At 56.9% G+C, this 16,709-nt stretch overlaps 9 non-coding genes across 9 annotated transcripts; 4 read left to right on the forward strand and 5 right to left on the reverse strand.

Annotated features, from left to right (window-relative positions):
* Positions 1–679: 679 nt before the first annotated feature.
* On the reverse strand, positions 680–798 carry LOC148841967 (5S ribosomal RNA). Its single transcript, XR_016093687.1, has one exon. It is a non-coding gene; the product is annotated as a 5S ribosomal RNA (ribosomal RNA).
* A 1,851-nt stretch (positions 799–2,649) lies between these two features.
* On the forward strand, positions 2,650–2,813 carry LOC148841968 (U1 spliceosomal RNA). Its single transcript, XR_016091607.1, has one exon. It is a non-coding gene; the product is annotated as a U1 spliceosomal RNA (small nuclear RNA).
* A 724-nt stretch (positions 2,814–3,537) lies between these two features.
* Positions 3,538–3,656, reverse strand: LOC148841969 (5S ribosomal RNA). The gene has a single exon (XR_016093688.1). It is a non-coding gene; the product is annotated as a 5S ribosomal RNA (ribosomal RNA).
* A 1,858-nt stretch (positions 3,657–5,514) lies between these two features.
* Positions 5,515–5,678, forward strand: LOC148841970 (U1 spliceosomal RNA). Its single transcript, XR_016091699.1, has one exon. It is a non-coding gene; the product is annotated as a U1 spliceosomal RNA (small nuclear RNA).
* A 702-nt stretch (positions 5,679–6,380) lies between these two features.
* LOC148841971 (5S ribosomal RNA) lies at positions 6,381–6,499 on the reverse strand. Its single transcript, XR_016093031.1, has one exon. It is a non-coding gene; the product is annotated as a 5S ribosomal RNA (ribosomal RNA).
* A 1,865-nt stretch (positions 6,500–8,364) lies between these two features.
* LOC148841972 (U1 spliceosomal RNA) lies at positions 8,365–8,528 on the forward strand. Its single transcript, XR_016091611.1, has one exon. It is a non-coding gene; the product is annotated as a U1 spliceosomal RNA (small nuclear RNA).
* A 670-nt stretch (positions 8,529–9,198) lies between these two features.
* Positions 9,199–9,317, reverse strand: LOC148841973 (5S ribosomal RNA). The gene has a single exon (XR_016093689.1). It is a non-coding gene; the product is annotated as a 5S ribosomal RNA (ribosomal RNA).
* Positions 9,318–11,175: 1,858 nt separating this feature from the next.
* LOC148841974 (U1 spliceosomal RNA) lies at positions 11,176–11,339 on the forward strand. Its single transcript, XR_016091676.1, has one exon. It is a non-coding gene; the product is annotated as a U1 spliceosomal RNA (small nuclear RNA).
* A 724-nt stretch (positions 11,340–12,063) lies between these two features.
* LOC148841975 (5S ribosomal RNA) lies at positions 12,064–12,182 on the reverse strand. Its single transcript, XR_016093690.1, has one exon. It is a non-coding gene; the product is annotated as a 5S ribosomal RNA (ribosomal RNA).
* Positions 12,183–16,709: the final 4,527 nt, after the last annotated feature.

Consider the following 16,709-nt stretch of genomic DNA (forward strand, 5'->3'; position numbering starts at 1 on the left):
TGTGTGCTGGGGAGCTGTGCTGGGCTTCCGCGCTCGGCAGTCCCCCCCCGTGAGCAGCACAACATGCTGGTGAAACCGCTTCATAGAGGGGGGTTATTAGAAAGATGCCCTGGGGTTATTCACGAGCACCGGCAGACGACATGGTACTCGTTTTAGTGCCCGTTACAGACATACGCTATGCTTTCTTGTTCTTAACTCGGTTTTTCCCTTTTTTTCTGCTCACTCTGAATCCATCCCTGCTCATTTTGTTGGAGAATCTGTGCTCAATGAATGAAATGGGTTATAAATGAATATATGTATATTTCTACGAAAAACGAGTTGTTTATTGACTGACCTTCAATTGCAGATTTAGAGGCAGCTTTGATATTCGTTTTACAAACGTGTTTTTTTCCTAATACGAATCACACGCATGCCATTAAAAGAGCCATCTTTAGAGATCAGGATATCGATCATTTTTCTTGAGCATCTGAAGGGATGTGAGGGAGCTTCTCTTTCTGAACTGGCATGCCTAGAAAGTGGACGACCGTCGCGATACCGTTTGCCAGTCAGCGTTGCCGAAGGAAACAAAAGTGGGAAGATTGAAATGTTTGGTATTTTCGGGAAATAAATGTCCATACTCGAGTTCTTCCTCCCAAAGCCTACGGCACCAACGGCGACCCCCGCTGGCCGAGAGAGCAAAAGCTTACAGCACCTGGTATTCCCAGGCGGTCTCCCATCCAAGTACTAACCAGGCCCGACCCTGCTTAGCTTCCGAGATCAGACGAGATCGGGCGTGTTCAGGGTGGTGTGGCCGTAAGCGCAAGCCGGGGCGCCGGACTCGCTACTTGAAGCTGTGTGGCGGGGGCGCCGTGCCCCCTGGGCGGGACTGAGGGATCGTTCATGTGCGATTCTTTGGAAAGGAGCCGCTTTCGAACTCAGTGCGTGCCTGGATGTTGGCGAATGTGCTCCCTTCAGTTGGCTTGCCCTGCTCTTGTCCCGCACTGGAGCAGGACAAACAAACTGCACGGAGGAGCACAAGGCAAGTGTTCACAAGACAGAAACCTCCAGTGCACAGCACTCTGAAAACATTTCTGGGCTGTCGCGTTTTATTTCGGCACATAAAGCGCACCGGCCCTACACGTCGGCCAGACGCGCGGCGCCTCCGCCCTCTTGTGGCCTTGCGGCGTCAGAGCAAGAGGCTCCTTCTCGCTGCCTTTCCGCTGTCCCGGCGGCCGGCGAGGAGGAAGCGCCGGGACGCTGTGCTGCAGAGCCCCGAGAGGGAACCTGGAGCGCACACTTTGTGGGGGGCGGGGGGCCGCGTTCGCGCCCTGCCCCGGTCTCTTGCGCGAGCACTAAATCTCACGGCGCCAGCCAGCGGCCAGGAGACAAGTACAATATCACGGGACAGGGGGCCTCATCATTGATTGTTACAGGTGAGACGGGGATTAGGAGGAGAGCCCGACTGATGGGTAACACCCCCGTGACTCTTTCTTGAGAGACGCCCTGGGATTTGGAATGGCCAAGGAGGGTCAGGACACCTCGGTTTTACGCCTCCCCCGAAGGACGGCGCCTGTTTGTGCAGCAGAGTGTCGCCATGAGGATGCTGGGGCATAAGAGAGCCACACAGCCCGCAGGGTGAGCGCTCCCTACTGGTCCCAGTCACCCCTCTCGCAGGAGCAGCAGCAGCAACCTGAGCTTTCCCGGGGGGAATCTCCCATCCGGGTGCCGGCCGGGCTCACACCTGCTGGGCTGCCGTGGTTGAGCCCAGTCGAGAGTCGCAGGGTGAGACCTAGTCACCGGGGATTACTCGGCTCTCAGCACTTGAAAAGACCGACGGAGGACTCGTTCCCGCCGGAGCTGAATGTGCCTGCGAGTGTCGTGTCGTCTTCTTCCCCCGCCCCGCTGTGCTTGCTGTATTGTCTTTGAAGCCGGCCCCCGAGACGAGGCGGGCTGTTCCTGTGCCCCAATTAACACTTTACAGGTGCCATTCCCCGGCATTGTGGCCATTGTCGGAGGTCACACGCGATAAGATGAGGTGGAGGAGAGCGGGGCGTGCCCAGCGCCAGACATTGAAGGAAGGGGGCTGTGCGAGGTGAGGTGAGGCGCGACACGCCGGAGCCCCGACGCTGCTAATGCGGAGCACTTGTTGAACTGGCATTGAAAGGACGTGTGCGCACGGAGCGAGCCTTCCCTGCGGCGGAGCGTGGAAACTTTCTCCCCCCGCTGCAGGAGCTGTGTGCGGTGCGGTGCAGCGGTGCCGAGGGAAAAGCACGGAAGGCAGCAGGCTCTGGAGAGCAGGTAAGAGACGGAGCCTTGGGGGCAGGCGAGCAGGCGCGTTTTTCGGAAATTGCTGAAGAGGCTCCGGTGTTTGTTCGGTGTGTGGCAGGCGCACGTCGCGAGCTTGCGTAGCGATCTGCCGGTCTGGTGATATGTAAATGAGGCCGAATTGCATCCCGGGACATGCTGCGATGGCGAAATGGCGACTGCAGATGTGTAGGAAACGGCGCGCTCGTTTTCTCGTTTTCCCCACACTTTTGAGTGTTGGTGTGGCGTGTGAGTGTGCGAAAGAGTGGGCCCAGCAGGAGGCGGTGGCGTGCAGGGCGAGGAGCTGGCCTAGGCTGCGAGTGCTGTGCTGTGGGTGCGGGCCGCTTGCAGGGGCCTGTACAACTCATACTTACCTGGCAGGGGAGATACCTTGATCAAGAAGGAGGTTCACCCAGGGCGAGGCTCGGCCATTGCACTCCGGCTGTGCTGACCCCTGCGAATTCCCCAAATGTGGGAATCTCGACTGCATAATTTCTGGTAGTGGGGGACTGCGTTCGCGCTCTCCCCTGGTGTGCTTGGTCCAATAACAGATGCGGCAGTGCAGGCGGCTTTGCTGTGTGCTGGGGAGCTGTGCTGGGCTTCCGCGCTCGGCAGTCCCCCCCCGTGAGCAGCACAACATGCTGGTGAAACCGCTTCATAGAGGGGGGTTATTAGAAAGATGCCCTGGGGTTATTCACGAGCACCGGCAGACGACATGGTACTCGTTTTAGTGCCCGTTACAGACATACGCTATGCTTTCTTGTTCTTAACTCGGTTTTTCCCTTTTTTTCTGCTCACTCTGAATCCATCCCTGCTCATTTTGTTGGAGAATCTGTGCTCAATGAATGAAATGGGTTATAAATGAATATATGTATATTTCTACGAAAAACGAGTTGTTTATTGACTGACCTTCAATTGCAGATTTAGAGGCAGCTTTGATATTCGTTTTACAAACGTGTTTTTTTCCTAATACGAATCACACGCATGCCATTAAAAGAGCCATCTTTAGAGATCAGGATATCGATCATTTTTCTTGAGCATCTGAAGGGATGTGAGGGAGCTTCTCTTTCTGAACTGGCATGCCTAGAAAGTGGACGACCGTCGCGATACCGTTTGCCAGTCAGCGTTGCCGAAGGAAACAAAAGTGGGAAGATTGAAATGTTTGGTATTTTCGGGAAATAAATGTCCATACTCGAGTTCTTCCTCCCAAAGCCTACGGCACCAACGGCGACCCCCGCTGGCCGAGAGAGCAAAAGCTTACAGCACCTGGTATTCCCAGGCGGTCTCCCATCCAAGTACTAACCAGGCCCGACCCTGCTTAGCTTCCGAGATCAGACGAGATCGGGCGTGTTCAGGGTGGTGTGGCCGTAAGCGCAAGCCGGGGCGCCGGACTCGCTACTTGAAGCTGTGTGGCGGGGGCGCCGTGCCCCCTGGGCGGGACTGAGGGATCGTTCATGTGCGATTCTTTGGAAAGGAGCCGCTTTCGAACTCAGTGCGTGCCTGGATGTTGGCGAATGTGCTCCCTTCAGTTGGCTTGCCCTGCTCTTGTCCCGCACTGGAGCAGGACAAACAAACTGCACGGAGGAGCACAAGGCAAGTGTTCACAAGACAGAAACCTCCAGTGCACAGCACTCTGAAAACATTTCTGGGCTGTCGCGTTTTATTTCGGCACATAAAGCGCACCGGCCCTACACGTCGGCCAGACGCGCGGCGCCTCCGCCCTCTTGTGGCCTTGCGGCGTCAGAGCAAGAGGCTCCTTCTCGCTGCCTTTCCGCTGTCCCGGCGGCCGGCGAGGAGGAAGCGCCGGGACGCTGTGCTGCAGAGCCCCGAGAGGGAACCTGGAGCGCACACTTTGTGGGGGGCGGGGGGCGGGGGGCCGCGTTCGCGCCCTGCCCCGGTCTCTTGCGCGAGCACTAAATCTCACGGCGCCAGCCAGCGGCCAGGAGACAAGTACAATATCACGGGACAGGGGGCCTCATCATTGATTGTTACAGGTGAGACGGGGATTAGGAGGAGAGCCCGACTGATGGGTAACACCCCCGTGACTCTTTCTTGAGAGACGCCCTGGGATTTGGAATGGCCAAGGAGGGTCAGGACACCTCGGTTTTACGCCTCCCCCGAAGGACGGCGCCTGTTTGTGCAGCAGAGTGTCGCCATGAGGATGCTGGGGCATAAGAGAGCCACACAGCCCGCAGGGTGAGCGCTCCCTACTGGTCCCAGTCACCCCTCTCGCAGGAGCAGCAGCAGCAACCTGAGCTTTCCCGGGGGGAATCTCCCATCCGGGTGCCGGCCGGGCTCACACCTGCTGGGCTGCCGTGGGTGAGCCCAGTCGAGAGTCGCAGGGTGAGACCTAGTCACCGGGGATTACTCGGCTCTCAGCACTTGAAAAGACCGACGGAGGACTCGTTCCCGCCGGAGCTGAATGTGCCTGCGAGTGTCGTGTCGTCTTCTTCCCCCGCCCCGCTGTGCTTGCTGTATTGTCTTTGAAGCCGGCCCCCGAGACGAGGCGGGCTGTTCCTGTGCCCCAATTAACACTTTACACGTGCCATTCCCCGGCATTGTGGCCATTGTCGGAGGTCACACGCGATAAGATGAGGTGGAGGAGAGCGGGGCGTGCCCAGCGCCAGACATTGAAGGAAGGGGGCTGTGCGAGGTGAGGTGAGGCGCGACACGCCGGAGCCCCGACGCTGCTAATGCGGAGCACTTGTTGAACTGGCATTGAAAGGACGTGTGCGCACGGAGCGAGCCTTCCCTGCGGCGGAGCGTGGAAACTTTCTCCCCCCGCTGCAGGAGCTGTGTGCGGTGCGGTGCAGCGGTGCCGAGGGAAAAGCACGGAAGGCAGCAGGCTCTGGAGAGCAGGTAAGAGACGGAGCCTTGGGGGCAGGCGAGCAGGCGCGTTTTTCGGAAATTGCTGAAGAGGCTCCGGTGTTTGTTCGGTGTGTGGCAGGCGCACGTCGCGAGCTTGCGTAGCGATCTGCCGGTCTGGTGATATGTAAATGAGGCCGAATTGCATCCCGGGACATGCTGCGATGGCGAAATGGCGACTGCAGATGTGTAGGAAACGGCGCGCTCGTTTTCTCGTTTTCCCCACACTTTTGAGTGTTGGTGTGGCGTGTGAGTGTGCGAAAGAGTGGGCCCAGCAGGAGGCGGTGGCGTGCAGGGCGAGGAGCTGGCCTAGGCTGCGAGTGCTGTGCTGTGGGTGCGGGCCGCTTGCAGGGGCCTGTACAACTCATACTTACCTGGCAGGGGAGATACCTTGATCAAGAAGGAGGTTCACCCAGGGTGAGGCTCGGCCATTGCACTCCGGCTGTGCTGACCCCTGCGAATTCCCCAAATGTGGGAATCTCGACTGCATAATTTCTGGTAGTGGGGGACTGCGTTCGCGCTCTCCCCTGGTGTGCTTCGTCCAATAACAGATGCGGCAGTGCAGGCGGCTTTGCTGTGTGCTGGGGAGCTGTGCTGGGCTTCCGCGCTCGGCAGCCCCCCCCCGTGAGCAGCACAACATGCTGGTGAAACCGCTTCATAGAGGGGGGTTATTCACGAGCACCGGCAGACGACATGGTACTCGTTTTAGTGCCCGTTACAGACATACGCTATGCTTTCTTGTTCTTAACTCGGTTTTTCCCTTTTTTTCTGCTCACTCTGAATCCATCCCTGCTCATTTTGTTGGAGAATCTGTGCTCAATGAATGAAATGGGTTATAAATGAATATATGTATATTTCTACGAAAAACGAGTTGTTTATTGACTGACCTTCAATTGCAGATTTAGAGGCAGCTTTGATATTCGTTTTACAAACGTGTTTTTTTCCTAATACGAATCACACGCATGCCATTAAAAGAGCCATCTTTAGAGATCAGGATATCGATCATTTTTCTTGAGCATCTGAAGGGATGTGAGGGAGCTTCTCTTTCTGAACTGGCATGCCTAGAAAGTGGACGACCGTCGCGATACCGTTTGCCAGTCAGCGTTGCCGAAGGAAACAAAAGTGGGAAGATTGAAATGTTTGGTATTTTCGGGAAATAAATGTCCATACTCGAGTTCTTCCTCCCAAAGCCTACGGCACCAACGGCGACCCCCGCTGGCCGAGAGAGCAAAGGCTTACAGCACCTGGTATTCCCAGGCGGTCTCCCATCCAAGTACTAACCAGGCCCGACCCTGCTTAGCTTCCGAGATCAGACGAGATCGGGCGTGTTCAGGGTGGTGTGGCCGTAAGCGCAAGCCGGGGCGCCGGACTCGCTACTTGAAGCTGTGTGGCGGGGGCGCCGTGCCCCCTGGGCGGGACTGAGGGATCGTTCATGTGCGATTCTTTGGAAAGGAGCCGCTTTCGAACTCAGTGCGTGCCTGGATGTTGGCGAATGTGCTCCCTTCAGTTGGCTTGCCCTGCTCTTGTCCCGCACTGGAGCAGGACAAACAAACTGCACGGAGGAGCACAAGGCAAGTGTTCACAAGACAGAAACCTCCAGTGCACAGCACTCTGAAAACATTTCTGGGCTGTCGCGTTTTATTTCGGCACATAAAGCGCACCGGCCCTACACGTCGGCCAGACGCGCGGCGCCTCCGCCCTCTTGTGGCCTTGCGGCGTCAGAGCAAGAGGCTCCTTCTCGCTGCCTTTCCGCTGTCCCGGCGGCCGGCGAGGAGGAAGCGCCGGGACGCTGTGCTGCAGAGCCCCGAGAGGGAACCTGGAGCGCACACTTTGTGGGGGGCGGGGGGCGGGGGGCGGGGGGCCGCGTTCGCGCCCTGCCCCGGTCTCTTGCGCGAGCACTAAATCTCACGGCGCCAGCCAGCGGCCAGGAGACAAGTACAATATCACGGGACAGGGGGCCTCATCATTGATTGTTACAGGTGAGACGGGGATTAGGAGGAGAGCCCGACTGATGGGTAACACCCCCGTGACTCTTTCTTGAGAGACGCCCTGGGATTTGGAATGGCCAAGGAGGGTCAGGACACCTCGGTTTTACGCCTCCCCCGAAGGACGGCGCCTGTTTGTGCAGCAGAGTGTCGCCATGAGGATGCTGGGGCATAAGAGAGCCACACAGCCCGCAGGGTGAGCGCTCCCTACTGGTCCCAGTCACCCCTCTCGCAGGAGCAGCAGCAGCAACCTGAGCTTTCCCGGGAGGAATCTCCCATCCGGGTGCCGGCCGGGCTCACACCTGCTGGGCTGCCGTGGGTGAGCCCAGTCGAGAGTCGCAGGGTGAGACCTAGTCACCGGGGATTACTCGGCTCTCAGCACTTGAAAAGACCGACGGAGGACTCGTTCCCGCCGGAGCTGAATGTGCCTGCGAGTGTCGTGTCGTCTTCTTCCCCCGCCCCGCTGTGCTTGCTGTATTGTCTTTGAAGCCGGCCCCCGAGACGAGGCGGGCTGTTCCTGTGCCCCAATTAACACTTTACAGGTGCCATTCCCCGGCATTGTGGCCATTGTCGGAGGTCACACGCGATAAGATGAGGTGGAGGAGAGCGGGGCGTGCCCAGCGCCAGACATTGAAGGAAGGGGGCTGTGCGAGGTGAGGTGAGGCGCGACACGCCGGAGCCCCGACGCTGCTAATGCGGAGCACTTGTTGAACTGGCATTGAAAGGACGTGTGCGCACGGAGCGAGCCTTCCCTGCGGCGGAGCGTGGAAACTTTCTCCCCCCGCTGCAGGAGCTGTGTGCGGTGCGGTGCAGCGGTGCCGAGGGAAAAGCACGGAAGGCAGCAGGCTCTGGAGAGCAGGTAAGAGACGGAGCCTTGGGGGCAGGCGAGCAGGCGCGTTTTTCGGAAATTGCTGAAGAGGCTCCGGTGTTTGTTCGGTGTGTGGCAGGCGCACGTCGCGAGCTTGCGTAGCGATCTGCCGGTCTGGTGATATGTAAATGAGGCCGAATTGCATCCCGGGACATGCTGCGATGGCGAAATGGCGACTGCAGATGTGTAGGAAACGGCGCGCTCGTTTTCTCGTTTTCCCCACACTTTTGAGTGTTGGTGTGGCGTGTGAGTGTGCGAAAGAGTGGGCCCAGCAGGAGGCGGTGGCGTGCAGGGCGAGGAGCTGGCCTAGGCTGTGAGTGCTGTGCTGTGGGTGCGGGCCGCTTGCAGGGGCCTGTACAACTCATACTTACCTGGCAGGGGAGATACCTTGATCAAGAAGGAGGTTCACCCAGGGCGAGGCTCGGCCATTGCACTCCGGCTGTGCTGACCCCTGCGAATTCCCCAAATGTGGGAATCTCGACTGCATAATTTCTGATAGTGGGGGACTGCGTTCGCGCTCTCCCCTGGTGTGCTTGGTCCAATAACAGATGCGGCAGTGCAGGCGGCTTTGCTGTGTGCTGGGGAGCTGTGCTGGGCTTCCGCGCTCGGCAGCCCCCCCCCGTGAGCAGCACAACATGCTGGTGAAACCGCTTCATAGAGGGGGGTTATTCACGAGCACCGGCAGACGACATGGTACTCGTTTTAGTGCCCGTTACAGACATACGCTATGCTTTCTTGTTCTTAACTCGGTTTTTCCCTTTTTTTCTGCTCACTCTGAATCCATCCCTGCTCATTTTGTTGGAGAATCTGTGCTCAATGAATGAAATGGGTTATAAATGAATATATGTATATTTCTACGAAAAACGAGTTGTTTATTGACTGACCTTCAATTGCAGATTTAGAGGCAGCTTCGATATTCGTTTTACAAACGTGTTTTTTTCCTAATACGAATCACACGCATGCCATTAAAAGAGCCATCTTTAGAGATCAGGATATCGATCATTTTTCTTGAGCATCTGAAGGGATGTGAGGGAGCTTCTCTTTCTGAACTGGCATGCCTAGAAAGTGGACGACCGTCGCGATACCGTTTGCCAGTCAGCGTTGCCGAAGGAAACAAAAGTGGGAAGATTGAAATGTTTGGTATTTTCGGGAAATAAATGTCCATACTCGAGTTCTTCCTCCCAAAGAGAGAGCAAAAGCTTACAGCACCTGGTATTCCCAGGCGGTCTCCCATCCAAGTACTAACCAGGCCCGACCCTGCTTAGCTTCCGAGATCAGACGAGATCGGGCGTGTTCAGGGTGGTGTGGCCGTAAGCGCAAGCCGGGGCGCCGGACTCGCTACTTGAAGCTGTGTGGCGGGGGCGCCGTGCCCCCTGGGCGGGACTGAGGGATCGTTCATGTGCGATTCTTTGGAAAGGAGCCGCTTTCGAACTCAGTGCGTGCCTGGATGTTGGCGAATGTGCTCCCTTCAGTTGGCTTGCCCTGCTCTTGTCCCGCACTGGAGCAGGACAAACAAACTGCACGGAGGAGCACAAGGCAAGTGTTCACAAGACAGAAACCTCCAGTGCACAGCACTCTGAAAACATTTCTGGGCTGTCGCGTTTTATTTCGGCACATAAAGCGCACCGGCCCTACACGTCGGCCAGACGCGCGGCGCCTCCGCCCTCTTGTGGCCTTGCGGCGTCAGAGCAAGAGGCTCCTTCTCGCTGCCTTTCCGCTGTCCCGGCGGCCGGCGAGGAGGAAGCGCCGGGACGCTGTGCTGCAGAGCCCCGAGAGGGAACCTGGAGCGCACACTTTGTGGGGGGCGGGGGGCGGGGGGCCGCGTTCGCGCCCTGCCCCGGTCTCTTGCGCGAGCACTAAATCTCACGGCGCCAGCCAGCGGCCAGGAGACAAGTACAATATCACGGGACAGGGGGCCTCATCATTGATTGTTACAGGTGAGACGGGGATTAGGAGGAGAGCCCGACTGATGGGTAACACCCCCGTGACTCTTTCTTGAGAGACGCCCTGGGATTTGGAATGGCCAAGGAGGGTCAGGACACCTCGGTTTTACGCCTCCCCCGAAGGACGGCGCCTGTTTGTGCAGCAGAGTGTCGCCATGAGGATGCTGGGGCATAAGAGAGCCACACAGCCCGCAGGGTGAGCGCTCCCTACTGGTCCCAGTCACCCCTCTCGCAGGAGCAGCAGCAGCAACCTGAGCTTTCCCGGGGGGAATCTCCCATCCGGGTGCCGGCCGGGCTCACACCTGCTGGGCTGCCGTGGGTGAGCCCAGTCGAGAGTCGCAGGGTGAGACCTAGTCACCGGGGATTACTCGGCTCTCAGCACTTGAAAAGACCGACGGAGGACTCGTTCCCGCCGGAGCTGAATGTGCCTGCGAGTGTCGTGTCGTCTTCTTCCCCCGCCCCGCTGTGCTTGCTGTATTGTCTTTGAAGCCGGCCCCCGAGACGAGGCGGGCTGTTCCTGTGCCCCAATTAACACTTTACAGGTGCCATTCCCCGGCATTGTGGCCATTGTCGGAGGTCACACGCGATAAGATGAGGTGGAGGAGAGCGGGGCGTGCCCAGCGCCAGACATTGAAGGAAGGGGGCTGTGCGAGGTGAGGTGAGGCGCGATACGCCGGAGCCCCGACGCTGCTAATGCGGAGCACTTGTTGAACTGGCATTGAAAGGACGTGTGCGCACGGAGCGAGCCTTCCCTGCGGCGGAGCGTGGAAACTTTCTCCCCCCGCTGCAGGAGCTGTGTGCGGTGCGGTGCAGCGGTGCCGAGGGAAAAGCACGGAAGGCAGCAGGCTCTGGAGAGCAGGTAAGAGACGGAGCCTTGGGGGCAGGCGAGCAGGCGCGTTTTTCGGAAATTGCTGAAGAGGCTCCGGTGTTTGTTCGGTGTGTGGCAGGCGCACGTCGCGAGCTTGCGTAGCGATCTGCCGGTCTGGTGATATGTAAATGAGGCCGAATTGCATCCCGGGACATGCTGCGATGGCGAAATGGCGACTGCAGATGTGTAGGAAACGGCGCGCTCGTTTTCTCGTTTTCCCCACACTTTTGAGTGTTGGTGTGGCGTGTGAGTGTGCGAAAGAGTGGGCCCAGCAGGAGGCGGTGGCGTGCAGGGCGAGGAGCTGGCCTAGGCTGTGAGTGCTGTGCTGTGGGTGCGGGCCGCTTGCAGGGGCCTGTACAACTCATACTTACCTGGCAGGGGAGATACCTTCATCAAGAAGGAGATTCACCCAGGGCGAGGCTCGGCCATTGCACTCCGGCTGTGCTGACCCCTGCGAATTCCCCAAATGTGGGAATCTCGACTGCATAATTTCTGATAGTGGGGGACTGCGTTCGCGCTCTCCCCTGGTGTGCTTGGTCCAATAACAGATGCGGCAGTGCAGGCGGCTTTGCTGTGTGCTGGGGAGCTGTGCTGGGCTTCCGCGCTCGGCAGCCCCCCCCCGTGAGCAGCACAACATGCTGGTGAAACCGCTTCATAGAGGGGGGTTATTAGAAAGATGCCCTGGGGTTATTCACGAGCACCGGCAGACGACATGGTACTCGTTTTAGTGCCCGTTACAGACATACGCTATGCTTTCTTGTTCTTAACTCGGTTTTTCCCTTTTTTTCTGCTCACTCTGAATCCATCCCTGCTCATTTTGTTGGAGAATCTGTGCTCAATGAATGAAATGGGTTATAAATGAATATATGTATATTTCTACGAAAAACGAGTTGTTTATTGACTGACCTTCAATTGCAGATTTAGAGGCAGCTTCGATATTCGTTTTACAAACGTGTTTTTTTCCTAATACGAATCACACGCATGCCATTAAAAGAGCCATCTTTAGAGATCAGGATATCGATCATTTTTCTTGAGCATCTGAAGGGATGTGAGGGAGCTTCTCTTTCTGAACTGGCATGCCTAGAAAGTGGACGACCGTCGCGATACCGTTTGCCAGTCAGCGTTGCCGAAGGAAACAAAAGTGGGAAGATTGAAATGTTTGGTATTTTCGGGAAATAAATGTCCATACTCGAGTTCTTCCTCCCAAAGCCTACGGCACCAACGGCGACCCCCGCTGGCCGAGAGAGCAAAAGCTTACAGCACCTGGTATTCCCAGGCGGTCTCCCATCCAAGTACTAACCAGGCCCGACCCTGCTTAGCTTCCGAGATCAGACGAGATCGGGCGTGTTCAGGGTGGTGTGGCCGTAAGCGCAAGCCGGGGCGCCGGACTCGCTACTTGAAGCTGTGTGGCGGGGGCGCCGTGCCCCCTGGGCGGGACTGAGGGATCGTTCATGTGCGATTCTTTGGAAAGGAGCCGCTTTCGAACTCAGTGCGTGCCTGGATGTTGGCGAATGTGCTCCCTTCAGTTGGCTTGCCCTGCTCTTGTCCCGCACTGGAGCAGGACAAACAAACTGCACGGAGGAGCACAAGGCAAGTGTTCACAAGACAGAAACCTCCAGTGCACAGCACTCTGAAAACATTTCTGGGCTGTCGCGTTTTATTTCGGCACATAAAGCGCACCGGCCCTACACGTCGGCCAGACGCGCGGCGCCTCCGCCCTCTTGTGGCCTTGCGGCGTCAGAGCAAGAGGCTCCTTCTCGCTGCCTTTCCGCTGTCCCGGCGGCCGGCGAGGAGGAAGCGCCGGGACGCTGTGCTGCAGAGCCCCGAGAGGGAACCTGGAGCGCACACTTTGCGGGGGGCGGGGGGCGGGGGGCCGCGTTCGCGCCCTGCCCCGGTCTCTTGCGCGAGCACTAAATCTCACGGCGCCAGCCAGCGGCCAGGAGACAAGTACAATATCACGGGACAGGGGGCCTCATCATTGATTGTTACAGGTGAGACGGGGATTAGGAGGAGAGCCCGACTGATGGGTAACACCCCCGTGACTCTTTCTTGAGAGACGCCCTGGGATTTGGAATGGCCAAGGAGGGTCAGGACACCTCGGTTTTACGCCTCCCCCGAAGGACGGCGCCTGTTTGTGCAGCAGAGTGTCGCCATGAGGATGCTGGGGCATAAGAGAGCCACACAGCCCGCAGGGTGAGCGCTCCCTACTGGTCCCAGTCACCCCTCTCGCAGGAGCAGCAGCAGCAACCTGAGCTTTCCCGGGGGGAATCTCCCATCCGGGTGCCGGCCGGGCTCACACCTGCTGGGCTGCCGTGGGTGAGCCCAGTCGAGAGTCGCAGGGTGAGACCTAGTCACCGGGGATTACTCGGCTCTCAGCACTTGAAAAGACCGACGGAGGACTCGTTCCCGCCGGAGCTGAATGTGCCTGCGAGTGTCGTGTCGTCTTCTTCCCCCGCCCCGCTGTGCTTGCTGTATTGTCTTTGAAGCCGGCCCCCGAGACGAGGCGGGCTGTTCCTGTGCCCCAATTAACACTTTACAGGTGCCATTCCCCGGCATTGTGGCCATTGTCGGAGGTCACACGCGATAAGATGAGGTGGAGGAGAGCGGGGCGTGCCCAGCGCCAGACATTGAAGGAAGGGGGCTGTGCGAGGTGAGGTGAGGCGCGACACGCCGGAGCCCCGACGCTGCTAATGCGGAGCACTTGTTGAACTGGCATTGAAAGGACGTGTGCGCACGGAGCGAGCCTTCCCTGCGGCGGAGCGTGGAAACTTTCTCCCCCCGCTGCAGGAGCTGTGTGCGGTGCGGTGCAGCGGTGCCGAGGGAAAAGCACGGAAGGCAGCAGGCTCTGGAGAGCAGGTAAGAGACGGAGCCTTGGGGGCAGGCGAGCAGGCGCGTTTTTCGGAAATTGCTGAAGAGGCTCCGGTGTTTGTTCGGTGTGTGGCAGGCGCACGTCGCGAGCTTGCGTAGCGATCTGCCGGTCTGGTGATATGTAAATGAGGCCGAATTGCATCCCGGGACATGCTGCGATGGCGAAATGGCGACTGCAGATGTGTAGGAAACGGCGCGCTCGTTTTCTCGTTTTCCCCACACTTTTGAGTGTTGGTGTGGCGTGTGAGTGTGCGAAAGAGTGGGCCCAGCAGGAGGCGGTGGCGTGCAGGGCGAGGAGCTGGCCTAGGCTGCGAGTGCTGTGCTGTGGGTGCGGGCCGCTTGCAGGGGCCTGTACAACTCATACTTACCTGGCAGGGGAGATACCTTGATCAGCCTGTAGGTGGAGTTGTTGGATTGTTTTCTTGTTTTGTAGAAGCAGTGTTTGTTTAGCAGTTTACGAAATGGCAACTTTTGGATCCCGCAAGAATGCTCTGCGTTTTGAGCTTTTGGATGACCTCTTCATGGATCGTATGCAGTTCAGCAGAAAAGTGTTGCAGAAGGAACTTGGCTTTGAACCTCGGCACTTGGATTTCATCTTCGCTCTCCCAGGTCAGAAAGCATTTGAGGTTGTATTTGCTACCTATCCTCTGTTTGAACAATGTGTGGATGTGTTTGAGGCAAAAAGAGGGAAAGTTCCTGCTCTTGAGAAGATCAACTTGCAGCCTTTGACACAGAGAGAGAGGAAAACCGTGCATGTTGTTATGTTCTCGGAACTGGCAAAGACGGAGGACATTCACACCTGGCTTAACCAGTACTGCACCGTCCACCATGGAACTGAGGTTAGAGATGTTGACGGTATAAAAACAGGAGCAAGGAAATTCGAGGTTCGCTTGCTACCGGACAATGTAAATGGAGGCTTAAGGCACCTGCCCTCTACAATCCGGCTGGGCGCCTGCAATGGCTATGTTTTTTTATGTGGGACAACCAAAGGTGTGTCGGCGCTGTGGTGCTGTGGGACACCTGGCATCGTCCTGCACTGTGAAATGCTGCAAGACCTGTGGCAAACAGGGACATTTAGCCTCTGACTGTTCAATGCTGCCAAAGTGCAATTTATGTGGCTCGGAAGGACACGTTTTTAAGAACTGCCCTCACGCCTACGCCAATAAACTCAAAATGAGAAAGGATGAGGCAGTGCTTGTTTCAGCCAAACCGGCCCGAAAAGCCAAAGCAAACAACAAGTCAAACAAAGAACCCTTGTTGGACAAAGACTCTCAGCCTCCAGCCAGGATCAGTCCTGCTGTGGCTCCGGGGCCGGTGGAAGAAAGATCCACTACGCCCCCACAACCGCAGACTGCACCAGACAAGCACGAGGGTTTGAAAACCCCCGAGAACAGCGAGGACCCCTCCCCCACTCCTGCTCCTCAGAACGAGGGCCAGTGTGGGGCCCCCCGGTGGAGCGGGTCCAGCGAGGATAACCAGGATTCAGCGGAGCTGCTTTTCCCAGACTCTGCAAGTGCTACAGATGCCCTCCTCTCCTCCATCCAGTCCATCACGGAGGATCTGCAGCAGCTGGTGGGTGAGGGGGAGGAGGAGACTGGTGCATCGGCTGCACCCCTTTCCCCTCAGTGCTCCCAGGAGCTGGACGTGAGGAAAAGGAAAAATGACTCTGTTTTCTCCCCGAGCGAGGAGGAAGGAGAGCATGGCGATGGGGACAGCTGGAACCCCTCCACCCCTCCCTCTAGCCCCTTCCTTGAAATGGACTCTGTGAACGCTTTTACTGCTGCCACCCTGATGAAGGCTCATTCAGAGGATGGCTGGCAGGAAATTGGTAAGAAGAAAAAGAAAAAGAAGAAGGTAACAGGTGAGACAGAAGAGAAATGTGTTTTGTAAAGACTGGTTCCACTTTCTTATGTAATATGGCTCTAAACATAATTTCTCTTAACACCAGAGGTATCAATGACAGAGTTAAATGTCAGTCTGTCTTTGATTACCTCCAGCAGAGAGAGGGAGATGTGTTGATGTTGCAGGAGTGTGCTTTAGCCTATCAAGAGAGGTATAAAAGCTTTGAAGATAGGTGGGATAAAGGGCCTTCTGTTTGGTCAGGGGACAATAACAACAGAGCCTCTGGCGTGGCCATTCTTTTCAAAGGATGGGCTTTCAAATTGAAAAGTATTCAGAGGGTCATAGATGGCAGGTTGCTGTGTGTGGATGTGGAATGGGGGACCGTTAACCTGCGGCTAATCAATGTGTATTGTCCTACTGACGTGGGAGGAAGGGTGGAGCTACTCAAGGCACTCTCTCCCCTATTGTTATGTAGCACAGACGTGATAGTGGGAGGGGATTTTAATTGTATCTTAGAGCACACAGACAGGCAGTCTAGCTCTCCGATAAAATTGGATTCCAGCTCACTGGCCCTGCAAAACTTAGTTCAAGACTTTAAACTCTCAGACACATATAGATGTATATATCCCACAACAGCAGGATATACATGGTCAGGGAGGAATAGCAGCTCCAGAATTGACTATTGCTTTGTCTCAGCGAGAGTGAAAGTTGTTGGGGTCACTCTTCAGCCTGTCTTCTTCTCAGATCACCAGGCTTTAGGGTGTAGAGTAGAACTCCAGGGCGGGACTGTCTTTGGCCCAGGCCTCTGGAAACTCAACACAAAGCTGCTAGAGAACGAGGGGGTAGTATCCCGCTACAAGGAGAAACTATCACAGTGGCTGTCCTTGCAGTGTCTGTACGGGTCAGTAGGAGAGTGGTGGGAGGAGGTGAAGGTGAGGACAAAGGCCTTTTTCATGGCTGAGGGAAGGAAGGCTGCTGCCAGACGGAGAGGAGTGCTAGCCAGGAAACGGAGGCAGCTGCAGCGTCTCTACACGATGCTGCACAGTGGCTTCGATGTGCTCGAGGATATCACCCTTTTAAAAAAGGACATCCGGAGCATAGCCGAAGAAAGTAGTCGAGGAGTGCTGTTAAGAAGCAGAGTGCAGTTCTTGGAAGAAAATGAGAAGTGTACTCGCTTCTTTTTCAGG

This window comes from Atractosteus spatula, chromosome 1, assembly GCF_055471065.1.
Source record: "Atractosteus spatula isolate fAtrSpa1 chromosome 1, fAtrSpa1.hap1, whole genome shotgun sequence".
Classification (NCBI taxonomy): Eukaryota; Metazoa; Chordata; class Actinopteri; order Semionotiformes; family Lepisosteidae; genus Atractosteus; species Atractosteus spatula.